Source organism: Dromaius novaehollandiae, chromosome 7 (assembly GCF_036370855.1).
Source record: "Dromaius novaehollandiae isolate bDroNov1 chromosome 7, bDroNov1.hap1, whole genome shotgun sequence".
NCBI lineage: Eukaryota > Metazoa > Chordata > Aves > Casuariiformes > Dromaiidae > Dromaius > Dromaius novaehollandiae.
The window spans coordinates 30529708-30542842 of NC_088104.1; positions in this window are offsets into that span (position 1 = coordinate 30529708).

Consider the following 13135-nt stretch of genomic DNA (forward strand, 5'->3'; position numbering starts at 1 on the left):
AGGGTTAGGATCAGGAGATCTAGAAAGCGTTGAGGCCCAGGTGGAGTGGGGCTGCAAAGGGCCTGCCAAAGGAAAGGTGGGGCTGCAGCAAGACTGATGGCAGGGCCACTTTTTTGTTTGGGCCAGGAATGGGGCTGCTGGGCTGCGGTTCGGGCCCCGCCTGAGCCTACATTTAGGGCTAGGGTTAGGGTTAGGGTTAGGGTTAGGGTTAGGAGATCTAGAAAGCGTTGAGGCCCAGGTGGAGTGGGGCTGCAATGGGCCTGCCAAAGGAAAGGTGGGGCTGCAGCAAGACTGATGGCAGGGCCGCTTTTTTGTGCGGGCCAGGAATGGGGCTGCTGGGCTGCGGTTCGGGCCCGGCCTCAGCCTACATTTAGGGTTAGGCTTAGGGTTAGGGTTAGGGTTAGGGTTAGGAGATCTAGAAAGCGTTGAGGCCCAGGTGGAGTGGGGCTGCAAAGGGCCTGCCAAAGGAAAGGTGGGGCTGCAGCAAGACTGATGGCAGGGCCACTTTTTTGTGCGGGCCAGGAATGGGGCTGCTGGGCTGCGGTTCGGGCCCGGCCTGAGCCTACATTTAGGGTTAGGCTTAGGGTTAGGGTTAGGGTTAGGGTTAGGAGATCTAGAAAGCGTTGAGGCCCAGGTGGAGTGGGGCTGCAAAGGGCCTGCCAAAGGAAAGGTGGGGCTGCAGCAAGACTGATGGCAGGGCCACTTTTTTGTGCGGGCCAGGAATGGGGCTGCTGGGCTGCGGTTCGGGTCCGGCCTGAGCCTACATTTAGGGCCAGGGTTAGGGTTAGGGTTAGGGTTAGGATCAGGAGATCTAGAAAGCGTTGAGGCCCAGGTGGAGTGGGGCTGCAAAGGGCCTGCCAAAGGAAAGGTGGGGCTGCAGCAAGACTGATGGCAGGGCCACTTTTTTGTGCGGGCCAGGAATGGGGCTGCTGGGCTGCGGTTCGGGCCCCGCCTGAGCCTACATTTAGGGCTAGGCTTAGGGTTAGGGTTAGGGTTAGGGTTAGGAGATCTAGAAAGCGTTGAGGCCCAGGTGGAGTGGGGCTGCAATGGGCCTGCCAAAGGAAAGGTGGGGCTGCAGCAAGACTGATGGCAGGGCCACTTCTTTGTGCGGGTCAGGAATGGGGCTGCTGGGCTGCGATTCGGGCCCGGCCTGAGCCTACATTTAGGGCTAGGGTTAGGGTTAGGGTTAGGGTTAGGATCAGGAGAGAGAGAAAGCGTTGAGGCCCAGGTGGAGTGGGGCTGCAAAGGGCCTGCCAAAGGAAAGGTGGGGCTGCAGCAAGACTGATGGCAGGGCCACTTTTTTGTGCAGGCCAGGAATGGGGCTGCTGGCCTGCGATTCGGGCCCTGCCTGAGCCTACATTTAGGGCTAGGGTTAGGGTTAGGGTTAGGGTTAGGGTTAGGAGATCTAGAAAGCGTTGAGGCCCAGGTGGAGTGGGGCTGCAAAGGGCCTGCCAAAGGAAAGGTGGGGCTGCAGCAAGACTGATGGCAGGGCCACTTTTTTGTTTGGGCCAGGAATGGGGCTGCTGGGCTGCGGTTCGGGCCCCGTCTGAGCCTACATTTAGGGCTAGGGTTAGGGTTAGGCTTAGGGTTAGGGTTAGGGTTAGGAGATCTAGAAAGCGTTGAGGCCCAGGTGGAGTGGGGCTGCAATGGGCCTGCCAAAGGAAAGGTGGGGCTGCAGCAAGACTGATGGCAGGGCCGCTTTTTTGTGCGGGCCAGGAATGGGGCTGCTGGGCTGCGGTTTGGGCCCCGCCTGAGACTACATTTAGGGCTAGGGTTAGGCTTAGGGTTAGGGTTAGGGTTAGGAGATCTAGAAAGCGTTGAGGCCCAGGTGGAGTGGGGCTGCAAAGGGCCTGCCAAAGGAAAGGTGGGGCTGCAGCAAGACTGATGGCAGGGCCACTTTTTTGTGCGGGCCAGGAATGGGGCTGCTGGGCTGCGGTTCGGGCCCGGCCTGAGCCTACATTTAGGGCTAGGGTTAGGCTTAGGGTTAGGGTTAGGGTTAGGTTTAGGAGATCTAGAAAGCGTTGAGGCCCAGGTGGAGTGGGGCTGCAAAGGGCCTGCCAAAGGAAAGGTGGGGCTGCAGCAAGACTGATGGCAGGGCCACTTTTTTGTGCGGGCCAGCAATGGGGCTGCTGGGCTGTTGTTCGGCCCCGCCTGAGCCTACATTTAGGGCTAGCGTTACGGTTAGGGTTAGGGTTAGGGTTAGGAGATCTAGAAAGCGTTGAGGCCCAGGTGGAGTGGGGCTGCAATGGGCCTGCCAAAGGAAAGGTGGGGCTGCAGCAAGACTGATGGCAGGGCCACTTTTTTGTGCGGGCCAGGAATGGGGCTGCTGGGCTGCGGTTCGGGCCCCGCCTGAGCCTACCTTTAGGGCTAGGGTTAGGGTTAGGGTTAGGAGATCTAGAAAGCGTTGAGGCCCAGGTGGAGTGGGGCTGCAAAGGGCCTGCCAAAGGAAAGGTGGGGCTGCAGCAAGACTGATGGCAGGGCCACTTCTTTGTGCGGGCCAGGAATGGGGCTGCTGGGCTGCGGTTCGGGCCCCGCCTGAGCCTATGTTTAGGGCTAGGGTTAGGGTTAGGGTTAGGGTTAGGAGATCTAGAAAGCGTTGAGGCCCAGGTGGAGTGGGGCTGCAATGGGCCTGCCAAAGGAAAGGTGGGGCTGCAGCAAGACGGATCGCAGGGCCACTTTTTTGTGCGGGCCAGGAATGGGGCTGCTGGGCTGCGGTTCGGGCCCTGCCTGAGCCTACATTTAGGGCTAGGGTTAGGGTTAGGAGATCTAGAAAGCGTTGAGGCCCAGGTGGAGTGGGGCTGCAAAGGGCCTGCCAAAGGAAAGGTGGGGCTGCAGCAAGACTGATGGCAGGGCCACTTCTTTGTGCGGGCCAGGAATGGGGCTGCTGGGCTGCGGTTCGGGCCCCGCCTGAGCCTACATTTAGGGCTAGGCTTAGGGTTAGGGTTAGGGTTAGGGTTAGGGTTAGGAGATCTAGAAAGCGTTGAGGCCCAGGTGGAGTGGGGCTGCAAAGGGCCTGCCAAAGGAAAGGTGGGGCTGCAGCAAGACTGATCGCAGGGCCACTTCTTTGTGCGGGCCAGGAATGGGGCTGCTGGGCTGCGGTTCGGGCCCCGCCTGAGCCTACATTTAGGGCTAGGCTTAGGGTTAGGGTTAGGGTTAGGATCAGGAGAGAGAGAAAGCGTTGAGGCCCAGGTGGAGTGGGGCTGCAAAGGGCCTGCCAAAGGAAAGGTGGGGCTGCAGCAAGACTGATGGCAGGGCCACTTGTTTGTGCGGGCCAGGAATGGGGCTGCTGGGCTGCAGTTCGGTCCCGGCCTGAGGCTACCTTTAGGGCTAGGCTTAGGGTTAGGGTTAGGGTTAGGATCAGGAGAGAGAGAAAGCGTTGAGGCCCAGGTGGAGTGGGGCTGCAAAGGGCCTGCCAAAGGAAAGGTGGGGCTGCAGCAAGACTGATGGCAGGGCCACTTTTTTGTGCGGGCCAGGAATGGGGCTGCTGGGCTGTTGTTCGGCCCCGCCTGAGCCTACATTTAGGGCTAGGGTTAGGGTTAGGGTTAGGGTTAGGGTTAGGAGATCTAGAAAGCGTTGAGGCCCAGGTGGAGTGGGGCTGCAATGGGCCTGCCAAAGGAAAGGTGGGGCTGCAGCAAGACTGATGGCAGGGCCACTTTTTTGTGCGGGCCAGGAATGGGGCTGCTGGGCTGCGGTTCGGGCCCCGCCTGAGCCTACATTTAGGGCTAGGGTTAGGGTTAGGGTTAGGGTTAGGGTTAGGAGATCTAGAAAGCGTTGAGGCCCAGGTGGAGTGGGGCTGCAAAGGGCCTGCCAAAGGAAAGGTGGGGCTGCAGCAAGACTGATCGCAGGGCCACTTCTTTGTGCGGGCCAGGAATGGGGCTGCTGGGCTGTGGTTCGGGCCCCGCCTGAGCCTACATTTAGGGCTAGGGTTAAGCTTAGGGTTAGGGTTAGGGTTAGGAGATCTAGAAAGCGTTGAGGCCCAGGTGGAGTGGGGCTGCAAAGGGCCTGCCAAAGGAAAGGTGGGGCTGCAGCAAGACTGATGGCAGGGCCACTTTTTTGTGCGGGCCAGGAATGGGGCTGCTGGGCTGCGGTTCGGGCCCTGCCTGAGCCTACATTTAGGGCTAGGGTTAGGGTTAGGAGATCTAGAAAGCGTTGAGGCCCAGGTGGAGTGGGGCTGCAAAGGGCCTGCCAAAGGAAAGGTGGGGCTGCAGCAAGACTGATGGCAGGGCCACTTCTTTGTGCGGGCCAGGAATGGGGCTGCTGGGCTGCGGTTCGGGCCCCGCCTGAGCCTACATTTAGGGCTAGGCTTAGGGTTAGGGTTAGGGTTAGGGTTAGGGTTAGGAGATCTAGAAAGCGTTGAGGCCCAGGTGGAGTGGGGCTGCAAAGGGCCTGCCAAAGGAAAGGTGGGGCTGCAGCAAGACTGATGGCAGGGCCACTTCTTTGTGCGGGCCAGGAATGGGGCTGCTGGGCTGCGGTTCGGGCCCCGCCTGAGCCTACATTTAGGGCTAGGGTTAGGGTTAGGGTTAGGGTTAGGGTTAGGAGATCTAGAAAGCGTTGAGGCCCAGGTGGAGTGGGGCTGCAAAGGGCCTGCCAAAGGAAAGGTGGGGCTGCAGCAAGACTGATGGCAGGGCCACTTTTCTGTGCGGGCCAGGAATGGGGCTGCTGGGCTGCGGTTCGGGCACCGCCTGAGCCTACATTTAGGGCTAGGGTTAGGGTTAGGGTTAGGGTTAGGGTTAGGATCAGGAGAGAGAGAAAGCGTTGAGGCCCAGGTGGAGTGGGGCTGCAAAGGGCCTGCCAAAGGAAAGGTGGGGCTGCAGCAAGACTGATGGCAGGGCCACTTCTTTGTGCGGGCCAGGAATGGGGCTGCTGGGCTGCAGTTCGGGCCCGGCCTGAGCCTACATTTAGGGCTAGGGTTAGGGTTAGGGTTAGGGTTAGGATCAGGAGATCTAGAAAGCGTTGAGGCCCAGGTGGAGTGGGGCTGCAAAGGGCCTGCCAAAGGAAAGGTGGGGCTGCAGCAAGACTGATGGCAGGGCCACTTCTTTGTGCGGGCCAGGAATGGGGCTGCTGGGCTGCGGTTCGGGCCCCGCCTGAGCCTACGTTTAGGGCTAGGGTTAGGGTTAGGGTTAGGGTTAGGATTAGGAGAGACAGAAAGCGTTGAGGCCCAGGTGGAGTGGGGCTGCAAAGGGCCTGCCAAAGGAAAGGTGGGGCTGCAGCAAGACTGATGGCAGGGCCACTTCTTTGTGCGGGCCAGGAATGGGGCTGCTGGACTGCGGTTCGGGCCCCGCCTGAGCCTACATTTAGGGCTAGGCTTAGGGTTAGGGTTAGGGTTAGGATCAGGAGAGAGAGAAAGCGTTGAGGCCCAGGTGGAGTGGGGCTGCAAAGGGCCTGCCAAAGGAAAGGTGGGGCTGCAGCAAGACTGATGGCAGGGCCACTTTTTTGTGCGGGCCAGGAATGGGGCTGCTGGGCTGTTGTTCGGCCCCGCCTGAGCCTACATTTAGGGCTAGGGTTAGGGTTAGGGTTAGGGTTAGGGTTAGGAGATCTAGAAAGCGTTGAGGCCCAGGTGGAGTGGGGCTGCAAAGGGCCTGCCAAAGGAAAGGTGGGGCTGCAGCAAGACTGATGGCAGGGCCACTTTTTTGTGCGGGCCAGGAATGGGGCTGCTGGGCTGCGGTTCGGGCCCCGCCTGAGACTACATTTAGGGCTAGGGTTAGGGTTAGGGTTAGGGTTAGGGTTAGGAGATCTAGAAAGCGTTGAGGCCCAGGTGGAGTGGGGCTGCAAAGGGCCTGCCAAAGGAAAGGTGGGGCTGCAGCAAGACTGATGGCAGGGCCACTTCTTTGTGCGGGCCAGGAATGGGGCTGCTGGGCTGTGGTTCCGGCCCCGCCTGAGCCTACATTTAGGGCTAGGCTTAGGGTTAGGGTTAGGGTTAGGGTTAGGAGATCTAGAAAGCGTTGAGGCCCAGGTGGAGTGGGGCTGCAAAGGGCCTGCCAAAGGAAAGGTGGGGCTGCAGCAAGACTGATGGCAGGGCCACTTTTTTGTGCGGGCCAGGAATGGGGCTGCTGGGCTGCGGTTCGGGCCCGGCCTGAGCCTACATTTAGGGCTAGGCTTAGGGTTAGGGTTAGGGTTAGGATCAGGAGATCTAGAAAGCGTTGAGGCCCAGGTGGAGTGGGGCTGCAAAGGGCCTGCCAAAGGAAAGGTGGGGCTGCAGCAAGACGGATCGCAGGGCCACTTTTTTGTGCGGGCCCGGAATGGGGCTGCTGGGCTGCGGTTCGGGCCCGGCCTGAGCCTACATTTAGGGCTAGGCTTAGGGTTAGGAGATCTAGAAAGCGTTGAGGCCCAGGTGGAGTGGGGCTGCAAAGGGCCTGCCAAAGGAAAGGTGGGGCTGCAGCAAGACTGATGGCAGGGCCACTTTTTTGTGCGGGCCAGGAATGGGGCTGCTGGGCTGTTGTTCGGCCCCGCCTGAGCCTACATTTAGGGCTAGGCTTAGGGTTAGGGTTAGGGTTAGGGTTAGGAGATCTAGAAAGCGTTGAGGCCCAGGTGGAGTGGGGCTGCAAAGGGCCTGCCAAAGGAAAGGTGGGGCTGCAGCAAGACTGATGGCAGGGCCACTTTTTTGTGCGGGCCAGGAATGGGGCTGCTGGGCTGCGGTTCGGGCCCCGCCTGAGCCTACATTTAGGGCTAGGCTTAGGGTTAGGGTTAGGGTTAGGGTTAGGAGATCTAGAAAGCGTTGAGGCCCAGGTGGAGTGGGGCTGCAAAGGGCCTGCCAAAGGAAAGGTGGGGCTGCAGCAAGACTGATGGCAGGGCCACTTTTTTGTGTGGGCCAGGAATGGGGCTGCTGGGCTGCTGTTTGGGCCCGCCTGAGCCTACATTTAGGGCTAGGGTTAGGGTTAGGGTTAGGGTTAGGGTTAGGAGATCTAGAAAGCGTTGAGGCCCAGGTGGAGTGGGGCTGCAAAGGGCCTGCCAAAGGAAAGGTGGGGCTGCAGCAAGACTGATGGCAGGGCCACTTTTTTGTGCGGGCCAGGAATGGGGCTGCTGGGCTGTTGTTCGGCCCCGCCTGAGCCTACATTTAGGGCTAGGCTTAGGGTTAGGGTTAGGGTTAGGGTTAGGAGATCTAGAAAGCGTTGAGGCCCAGGTGGAGTGGGGCTGCAAAGGGCCTGCCAAAGGAAAGGTGGGGCTGCAGCAAGACTGATGGCAGGGCCACTTTTTTGTTTGGGCCAGGAATGGGGCTGCTGGGCTGCGGTTCGGGCCCCGCCTGAGCCTACATTTAGGGCTAGGCTTAGGGTTAGGGTTAGGGTTAGGGTTAGGAGATCTAGAAAGCGTTGAGGCCCAGGTGAAGTGGGGCTGCAAAGGGCCTGCCAAAGGAAAGGTGGGGCTGCAGCAAGACTGATGGCAGGGCCACTTTTTTGTGCGGGCCAGGAATGGGGCTGCTGGGCTGTGGCTCGGGCCCGCCTGAGACTACATTTAGGGCTAGGCTTAGGGTTAGGGTTAGGGTTAGGGTTAGGAGATCTAGAAAGCGTTGAGGCCCAGGTGGAGTGGGGCTGCAAAGGGCCTGCCAAAGGAAAGGTGGGGCTGCAGCAAGACTGATGGCAGGGCCACTTTTCTGTGCGGGCCAGGAATGGGGCTGCTGGACTGCGGTTCGGGCCCCGCCTGAGCCTACATTTAGGGCTAGGGTTAGGGTTAGGGTTAGGGTTAGGATCAGGAGATCTAGAAAGCGTTGAGGCCCAGGTGGAGTGGGGCTGCAAAGGGCCTGCCAAAGGAAAGGTGGGGCTGCAGCAAGACTGATGGCAGGGCCACTTTTTTGTGCGGGCCAGGAATGGGGCTGCTGGGCTGTGGTTCCGGCCCCGCCTGAGCCTATGTTTAGGGCTAGGCTTAGGGTTAGGGTTAGGGTTAGGATCAGGAGATCTAGAAAGCGTTGAGGCCCAGGTGGAGTGGGGCTGCAATGGGCCTGCCAAAGGAAAGGTGGGGCTGCAGCAAGACTGATGGCAGGGCCACTTCTTTGTGCGGGCCAGGAATGGGGCTGCTGGGCTGTTGTTCGGGCCCCACCTGAGCCTACATTTAGGGCTAGGGTTAGGGTTAGGGTTAGGGTTAGGATCAGGAGATCTAGAAAGCGTTGAGGCCCAGGTGGAGTGGGGCTGCAAAGGGCCTGCCAAAGGAAAGGTGGGGCTGCAGCAAGACTGATGGCAGGGCCACTTTTTTGTGCGGGCCAGGAATGGGGCTGCTGGGCTGTGGCTCGGGCCCGGCCTGAGCCTACATTTAGGGCTAGGGTTAGGGTTAGGGTTAGGGTTAGGATCAGGAGATCTAGAAAGCGTTGAGGCCCAGGTGGAGTGGGGCTGCAAAGGGCCTGCCAAAGGAAAGGTGGGGCTGCAGCAAGACTGATGGCAGGGCCACTTCTTTGTGCGGGCCAGGAATGGGGCTGCTGGGCTGCGGTTCAGGCCCGGCCTGAGCCTACATTTAGGGCTAGGCTTAGGGTTAGGGTTAGGGTTAGGGTTAGGAGATCTAGAAAGCGTTGAGGCCCAGGTGGAGTGGGGCTGCAAAGGGCCTGCCAAAGGAAAGGTGGGGCTGCAGCAAGACTGATGGCAGGGCCACTTTTTTGTGCGGGCCAGGAATGGGGCTGCTGGGCTGCGGTTCGGGCCCCACCTGAGCCTACATTTAGGGCTAGGGTTAGGGTTAGGGTTAGGGTTAGGGTTAGGAGATCTAGAAAGCGTTGAGGCCCAGGTGGAGTGGGGCTGCAAAGGGCCTGCCAAAGGAAAGGTGGGGCTGCAGCAAGACTGATGGCAGGGCCACTTTTTTGTGCGGGCCAGGAATGGGGCTGCTGGGCCGTGACTCGGGCCCGGCCTGAGACTACATTTAGGGCTAGGGTTAGGGTTAGGGTTAGGGTTAGGGTTAGGAGATCTAGAAAGCGTTGAGGCCCAGGTGGAGTGGGGCTGCAATGGGCCTGCCAAAGGAAAGGTGGGGCTGCAGCAAGACTGATGGCAGGGCCACTTCTTTGTGCGGGCCAGGAATGGGGCTGCTGGACTGCGGTTCGGGCCCCGCCTGAGCCTACATTTAGGGCTAGGGTTAGGGTTAGGGTTAGGGTTAGGATCAGGAGAGAGAGAAAGCGTTGAGGCCCAGGTGGAGTGGGGCTGCAAAGGGCCTGCCAAAGGAAAGGTGGGGCTGCAGCAAGACTGATGGCAGGGCCACTTCTTTGTGCGGGCCAGGAATGGGGCTGCTGGGCTGTGGTTCGGGCCCCGCCTGAGGCTACATTTAGGGCTAGGGTTAGGGTTAGGGTTAGGGTTAGGATCAGGAGATCTAGAAAGCGTTGAGGCCCAGGTGGAGTGGGGCTGCAAAGGGCCTGCCAAAGGAAAGGTGGGGCTGCAGCAAGACTGATGGCAGGGCCACTTTTTTGTGCGGGCCAGGAATGGGGCTGCTGGGCTGTTGTTCGGGCCCCACCTGAGCCTACATTTAGGGCTAGGCTTAGGGTTAGGGTTAGGGTTAGGAGATCTAGAAAGCATTGAGGTCCAGGTGGAGTGGGGCTGCAAAGGGCCTGCCAAAGGAAAGGTGGGGCTGCAGCAAGACTGATGGCAGGGCCACTTTTTTGTGCGGGCCAGGAATGGGGCTGCTGGGCTGTGGTTCGGGCCCGGCCTGAGCCTACATTTAGGGCTAGGCTTAGGGTTAGGGTTAGGGTTAGGATCAGGAGATCTAGAAAGCGTTGAGGCCCAGGTGGAGTGGGGCTGCAAAGGGCCTGCCAAAGGAAAGGTGGGGCTGCAGCAAGACTGATGGCAGGGCCACTTTTTTGTGCGGGCCAGGAATGGGGCTGCTGGGCTGCGGTTCCGGCCCCGCCTGAGCCTACGTTTAGGGCTAGGCTTAGGGTTAGGGTTAGGGTTAGGATCAGGAGATCTAGAAAGCGTTGAGGCCCAGGTGGAGTGGGGCTGCAATGGGCCTGCCAAAGGAAAGGTGGGGCTGCAGCAAGACTGATGGCAGGGCCACTTCTTTGTGCGGGCCAGGAATGGGGCTGCTGGGCTGCGGTTCGGGCCCCGCCTGAGCCTACATTTAGGGCTAGGCTTAGGGTTAGGGTTAGGGTTAGGGTTAGGAGATCTAGAAAGCGTTGAGGCCCAGGTGGAGTGGGGCTGCAAAGGGCCTGCCAAAGGAAAGGTGGGGCTGCAGCAAGACTGATGGCAGGGCCACTTTTTTGTGCGGTCCAGGAATGGGGCTGCTGGGCTGTGGCTCGGGCCCCACCTGAGCCTACATTTAGGGCTAGGGTTAGGGTTAGGGTTAGGGTTAGGATCAGGAGAGAGAGAAAGCGTTGAGGCCCAGGTGGAGTGGGGCTGCAAAGGGCCTGCCAAAGGAAAGGTGGGGCTGCAGCAAGACTGATGGCAGGGCCACTTCTTTGTGCGGGCCAGGAATGGGGCTGCTGGGCTGTGGTTCCGGCCCCGCCTGAGCCTACATTTAGGGCTAGGCTTAGGGTTAGGGTTAGGGTTAGGGTTAGGAGATCTAGAAAGCGTTGAGGCCCAGGTGGAGTGGGGCTGCAAAGGGCCTGCCAAAGGAAAGGTGGGGCTGCAGCAAGACTGATGGCAGGGCCACTTTTTTGTGCGGGCCAGGAATGGGGCTGCTGGGCTGCGGTTCGGGCCCGGCCTGAGCCTACATTTAGGGCTAGGCTTAGGGTTAGGGTTAGGGTTAGGATCAGGAGATCTAGAAAGCGTTGAGGCCCAGGTGGAGTGGGGCTGCAAAGGGCCTGCCAAAGGAAAGGTGGGGCTGCAGCAAGACTGATGGCAGGGCCACTTTTTTGTGCGGGCCAGGAATGGGGCTGCTGGGCTGTTGTTCGGCCCCGCCTGAGCCTACATTTAGGGCTAGGCTTAGGGTTAGGGTTAGGGTTAGGGTTAGGAGATCTAGAAAGCGTTGAGGCCCAGGTGGAGTGGGGCTGCAAAGGGCCTGCCAAAGGAAAGGTGGGGCTGCAGCAAGACTGATGGCAGGGCCACTTCTTTGTGCGGGCCAGGAATGGGGCTGCTGGGCTGCGGTTCGGGCCCCGCCTGAGCCTACATTTAGGGCTAGGCTTAGGGTTAGGGTTAGGGTTAGGGTTAGGAGATCTAGAAAGCGTTGAGGCCCAGGTGGAGTGGGGCTGCAAAGGGCCTGCCAAAGGAAAGGTGGGGCTGCAGCAAGACTGATGGCAGGGCCACTTTTTTGTGTGGGCCAGGAATGGGGCTGCTGGGCTGCTGTTTGGGCCCGCCTGAGCCTACATTTAGGGCTAGGGTTAGGGTTAGGGTTAGGGTTAGGGTTAGGAGATCTAGAAAGCGTTGAGGCCCAGGTGGAGTGGGGCTGCAAAGGGCCTGCCAAAGGAAAGGTGGGGCTGCAGCAAGACTGATGGCAGGGCCACTTTTTTGTGCGGGCCAGGAATGGGGCTGCTGGGCTGTTGTTCGGCCCCGCCTGAGCCTACATTTAGGGCTAGGCTTAGGGTTAGGGTTAGGGTTAGGGTTAGGAGATCTAGAAAGCGTTGAGGCCCAGGTGGAGTGGGGCTGCAAAGGGCCTGCCAAAGGAAAGGTGGGGCTGCAGCAAGACTGATGGCAGGGCCACTTTTTTGTTTGGGCCAGGAATGGGGCTGCTGGGCTGCGGTTCGGGCCCCGCCTGAGCCTACATTTAGGGCTAGGCTTAGGGTTAGGGTTAGGGTTAGGGTTAGGAGATCTAGAAAGCGTTGAGGCCCAGGTGGAGTGGGGCTGCAAAGGGCCTGCCAAAGGAAAGGTGGGGCTGCAGCAAGACTGATGGCAGGGCCACTTTTTTGTGCGGGCCAGGAATGGGGCTGCTGGGCTGTGGCTCGGGCCCGCCTGAGACTACATTTAGGGCTAGGCTTAGGGTTAGGGTTAGGGTTAGGGTTAGGAGATCTAGAAAGCGTTGAGGCCCAGGTGGAGTGGGGCTGCAAAGGGCCTGCCAAAGGAAAGGTGGGGCTGCAGCAAGACTGATGGCAGGGCCACTTTTCTGTGCGGGCCAGGAATGGGGCTGCTGGGCTGCGGTTCGGGCCCCGCCTGAGCCTACATTTAGGGCTAGGGTTAGGGTTAGGGTTAGGGTTAGGATCAGGAGATCTAGAAAGCGTTGAGGCCCAGGTGGAGTGGGGCTGCAAAGGGCCTGCCAAAGGAAAGGTGGGGCTGCAGCAAGACTGATGGCAGGGCCACTTTTTTGTGCGGGCCAGGAATGGGGCTGCTGGGCTGTGGTTCCGGCCCCGCCTGAGCCTATGTTTAGGGCTAGGCTTAGGGTTAGGGTTAGGGTTAGGATCAGGAGATCTAGAAAGCGTTGAGGCCCAGGTGGAGTGGGGCTGCAATGGGCCTGCCAAAGGAAAGGTGGGGCTGCAGCAAGACTGATGGCAGGGCCACTTCTTTGTGCGGGCCAGGAATGGGGCTGCTGGGCTGTTGTTCGGGCCCCACCTGAGCCTACATTTAGGGCTAGGGTTAGGGTTAGGGTTAGGGTTAGGATCAGGAGATCTAGAAAGCGTTGAGGCCCAGGTGGAGTGGGGCTGCAAAGGGCCTGCCAAAGGAAAGGTGGGGCTGCAGCAAGACTGATGGCAGGGCCACTTTTTTGTGCGGGCCAGGAATGGGGCTGCTGGGCTGTGGCTCGGGCCCGGCCTGAGCCTACATTTAGGGCTAGGGTTAGGGTTAGGGTTAGGGTTAGGATCAGGAGATCTAGAAAGCGTTGAGGCCCAGGTGGAGTGGGGCTGCAAAGGGCCTGCCAAAGGAAAGGTGGGGCTGCAGCAAGACTGATGGCAGGGCCACTTCTTTGTGCGGGCCAGGAATGGGGCTGCTGGGCTGCGGTTCAGGCCCGGCCTGAGCCTACATTTAGGGCTAGGCTTAGGGTTAGGGTTAGGGTTAGGGTTAGGAGATCTAGAAAGCGTTGAGGCCCAGGTGGAGTGGGGCTGCAAAGGGCCTGCCAAAGGAAAGGTGGGGCTGCAGCAAGACTGATGGCAGGGCCACTTTTTTGTGCGGGCCAGGAATGGGGCTGCTGGGCTGCGGTTCGGGCCCCACCTGAGCCTACATTTAGGGCTAGGGTTAGGGTTAGGGTTAGGGTTAGGGTTAGGAGATCTAGAAAGCGTTGAGGCCCAGGTGGAGTGGGGCTGCAAAGGGCCTGCCAAAGGAAAGGTGGGGCTGCAGCAAGACTGATGGCAGGGCCACTTTTTTGTGCGGGCCAG